The sequence below is a fragment of the Melanerpes formicivorus genome, unplaced genomic scaffold, assembly GCF_026170545.1.
Source record: "Melanerpes formicivorus ecotype bairdi unplaced genomic scaffold, bMelFor1.0.p_v2 SCAF_21, whole genome shotgun sequence".
Lineage (NCBI taxonomy): Eukaryota > Metazoa > Chordata > Aves > Piciformes > Picidae > Melanerpes > Melanerpes formicivorus.
This window is the reverse complement of record NW_027142373.1, coordinates 5,992,743-5,997,256: the sequence shown is the minus strand read 5'-3', so window position 1 is coordinate 5,997,256 and position 4,514 is coordinate 5,992,743. Positions and strand designations below refer to the sequence as shown.

At 38.2% G+C, this 4,514-nt stretch overlaps 1 long non-coding RNA gene across 1 annotated transcript; it reads right to left on the bottom strand.

Annotated features, from left to right (window-relative positions):
• Positions 1-272: 272 nt before the first annotated feature.
• LOC137447796 (uncharacterized) lies at positions 273-4,182 on the bottom strand. The gene is made up of 3 exons (XR_010988931.1): positions 4,058-4,182; positions 1,186-1,363; positions 273-368 (listed from the first exon to the last, which is right to left on the bottom strand). It is a non-coding gene; the product is annotated as an uncharacterized lncRNA (long non-coding RNA).
• Between the last annotated feature and the right edge of the window lie 332 nt (positions 4,183-4,514).

Genomic DNA, 4,514 nt, shown 5'->3' with positions numbered 1-4,514 from the left:
AATCGTACCTGATGTTTCATAGTCACATACAGATAAATAAATGGCCGTAATTTTAAACCAGCCCTATTATGTTTTCCCAGCAATAGTTCAAATTACACAGCCCAGCAACAGCTTACAAGAAATCCATCAGAATTGGAAGGCGGAATAAAACTGCCATTCTCTCTACTTGTTTGTGCAGCTCCTCGCTAATGCAGGGAGAGCCCGACTGTTTATTTGGAGAAGTAAAGTTGTGGAAATATCCTTGGAGGGTGTAATGTGGACAGCACGTGTTTCTGGGAGCTACCTGAAGTCTGTGTCCTAATGGCTTGCAGATGTCCCTGGGTCACGGATTTCCTATGGGCCAGCGAAGGCGGCAGCGCCCACCCCTCCTGCTCTTCAAATTAAACAAAAAAAAAAAATAGAAATCAGAAAAAAAAAAAAATATAATGTGGTGGATATAGGGAGAAAGGAGGGTGAAAAAAAAAAGTAAAAATCGACTTCTGGAACTTGTAAAATTGTTTGTTTGGGTTGTTTCCAGCTCCCATCCCACCGCTGCTCCTGAGTGATTTGGAAATTCTAGCTGCCAGGTCCACGTTCGAGTGGAACGATGATTTATTTGAAAAATAGAGAAATCTGCTATGGGATCACTTTTAGTTTGCTCAGGGTGGGGAAGTTTATTTACATTGGGATTATTTATGTAAAAAAAATAAAACACCACCCCCCCTCCCCCCAACCCTGCAGTTTTCTCTACTGAGCAATAAACAGGGTTTTGTTTCAAATATATATATACATGTGTGTATATATATCTAAACACAGACTTACGTATGCATGCGCTGGTATATACTGGAAGTATGTATATCTGTGTCTTGCTGTTCCTCTTTTATGCCAAGCTCAGATCTCTGTGCCCAAGAACTACAGGACTATTTTATTTTACATGGAACATAAACCTCAAGATGTGTCTAAGAATTTGGATACAAAGTTTTGTGCGTTGTGCCTTGTGGTTGGTTCTTCCTTGGGGATGCTGGAAATGGGAAGGGTGAATTGGGGTTGCTCAGAGTCATCCCTGTTCCCTCCCTGTGTGAGGCTTGATGGACACCTACTCTAGGGAATGCTGAAGCCTGCATGGTTTGAGTTTGCTGAGCTTAAATTTGGGCACTTAATTTTGATCTGGTCTCTCTGCTCTTGGATGTGGTTGTGTTTTCCTACCTGTTTGAGGCAGGATGTAACCAGGATGAGCACTGAGCATTTTCCTAGCCCCAAGGATGCTGCTGAGTGTGGAACATTGTTTTCCTGCTCCCCATGGATGCTGCTGAGTGTGGAACATTGTTTTCCTGCTCCCCATGGATGCTGAGCATGGCACCAAGCAGTTCCCAGGCTCCTTTTCCTGTGGGTAAAGCATTGCAAAGCATATTAAAAGTGTTTCTTTTTGATGGTAGTGGCTGAATGGCACTATTGGGTACCCAAGGACTTGGGACTGGTAGGATGCTCCTAGCAGACCATCATCCCTGAAATGTTCATGATTGCTTCATCCACGTCTTCCCTTTTTCACCCTGTGCTGATAATTAAGGGAGTTTCTTGGGCTGGGTGGCCCAAGCAGCTGGGATGTGGTCTGTGAGCCTTGTTCAAAAGTTGTGTGATTTTAAATACCTGCCCTGGGGCTGGACTCGGATCCAAGTCTCCATATGGACCCATCCCAACCCGGAGCCTCCAATGGACTGGGCAGCCCAGCAGCCACTCCAGCACTTGCTCAGCCCAGACAGAGAGGGCTGCTTTAATTTCTCTCTTTACTCTGTAAAGGGAATTGCTTTGGCTTTATCTTATTTTTTTTTATTGCACAATGAAACTTTGCAGGGATGTATCACCGATTCCACACTCCTTCCCTTTTCATTTGCCTTTATTTCTGTGCTGAAAAAAGGAGAAGGAAAAAGAGGGGGGTGGCTGTGGCAAGGAGCAGCCTGCTTACGGCTGAAAGAAAAACCAGCCGCCCCGCTCCTGGCTTTAAAATGAATCCAGCAAAGCAGAGGGGGAGAGAAAACCAGAAATTGGGAGGGCAGGGAGCGCTGCTTTTACTGCGTCTGCCCATCTACCTGCCTCTCCTATCTGTGACAGATTAGAAATATGTGCTGGCCATTTAGCTTGGCAAAAATAAAAAATAAATCTGACTTTTTTTTTTTGTTTTAAAGCATGAACATGAGGGGAAAAAAAATAAAATCATCCTGCTGCTAAGTGGGAAAAGCTTCTTGTGACAACACCACCGCCCCGCTCCCAGGCTTTCAGCTAGAAATGTTTGCTAGGTCTTAAGAATAACACAGAAAGTCTCAGACTCCATGACAGAATATCATTATATTTTCTGGTTTGAAGGGGGGGGGTGGTAAAAAAAGAACTCTATTATAAATAGGTCTCCGAAGGGTGTATATATTCCTTGGCTTGCAGTTTAATTTGCTGTCAGTCTGAAACCGCTCTTTATCGTAATCCCAGGTTCCTACTCATAACATACAAGAAGGGTTGGGTTTTTTTTTTTCTGACTTTGAAGGGGAAGGATGAAAACAGGTGTGCTGCCTTCGGAACAGACAGACAAAACTCTGCTTTCCCTGGGTGGGGGAGTGATAGCCGGGAAACCCCCCAGTGTCAAAAAAACAAAAGGAAAGACATAATTTAATTTCATTTTTAATTTAACATTTCATTCAAAAAAATTATTTTGTTTTAAAGGGTATCTATTGAAATGTCTTCAGTTGCTTTACTACATTTTGTTTGGCTTCTTTTCGTTTTAATTTGAAACACGATGTCAAGCGTGATTTCATTCTTTCATTTTAGAATCTGCTGCCCTTTGAGGTCTCTTCCAACCTTGGTGATTCTGTGATTTTATTTCACCTTAAGTCTTAAATTATTTTAATGCTTAGCTTATGCTGTTCATTTACATTATCCTAGCTCATTTTTGTTTCAAAATGATTTTAACTTTCATTCCGTGCTGCTGTTTGATGGAATTTTATTTGTGCTTCATTTTTTGTTTCAAAACGATTTTAACTTTCATTTCGTGATGCTATTTGATGGGATTTTATTTGCTTCATTTTCATTTTAAAAGGATTTGAACTTTTGTTATATCTCATTATATTGGATGGAATTTTATTGATTTCATTTTTTCTTTCCTTTTTTTTTTTGTTTTAAAAGGATTTTTAACTCTTATTTCATGTTGGTATTTGATGGAATCGTATTGATTTCATTTTTTGTTTTAAAGTGATTGTAACTCTTATTTCACGTTGGCATTTTATGGAATTGTATTTGTCTCATTGTTATTTTAAAGTGATTTTTAACTCTTATTTCATGTTGGCATTTTATGGAATTGTATTTATCTCACTGTTATTGTGAAGTGATTTTTAACTCCTATTTCATGTTGGCATTTTATGGAATCGTATTTGTCTCATTTTTATTTTAAAGTGATTTTTAACTCTTATTTCATGTTGGCACTTTATGGAATGGTATTGATCTCATTGTTATTTTAAAGTGATTTTTAACTCTTATTTCATGTTGTTATTTGATGGAATTGTAGCTATTCAATTTTTATTTTAAAAGGACTTCAACTCTTATTTCGTCATCGCATTTTATTCTCACTTCATTGTATCATTTCATGTCACCATAATTTCATTTTATTATTTTATTATTAAATTTTATTATTTGCTTTATTGTTTGTTTTATTATTTCATTTTATTGATTTTATTATCTTCTTTTTCTTTTTACATTTAATTCTCTTTATGTATACAATATATATAATATAATGTATCATATTACCTATAATGTATTACATATATTTCATATTTAAAATATATTTATAGATATAATAAATATATAAGATATAAAACATAATCTATAGAAATATATTTCATATTTATGATAAATATATATGGAAAAATATATAATTGAGGGGGGGTGTTGGTTAATATTTAATTCTGAAACCCACTCTTGAGAATATTTTAAGGGCTCTAAATTCTCTCTGCCTCACTTATCCACAATAAAGTCTGCCTGAAGAATATTTTAGTGGAGTAAATGAAACAGCCCCAATAGAAGCATCATGAGAACGTACCTTGGTGTGGAGCATGACTGGCGACTTAGTCCCGACTGCTAACTTACACTGGAGAGACTTTACTGGGAATTCAGAGGGGATCCAGGGGAGGGAGATGACTTTTAATGTGGTGTTTTAAAACGGAGCCCAGGTGCTCCCAACTGACTGTTGTGATCCCCCACCCAGTCTGTCCTCAGGTAGTTAACATTCACCAAAATATTGATGGCAGTTACCTTTCCTGCCAGCTCTTATCTGAGTGGGCTTGAGTAGGACTTTGGCAGTGCCTGAAAGGAGGTATTGTTACCTTACAGAAGGAAAAAAAAAAAAAAAGAGGAAAGAAAAGAAAAAGGAAAAAGAAAAAAAAAATAGAAAAGAAAACTCCAAGAGCCAAGTTGAGAAACAAAGGAGGATTTGGGATCAGCTCTTGCCCGAGAGACAGGGCTGCTCTGCCAATCCTGGGATGGGACCATCCTCGCAC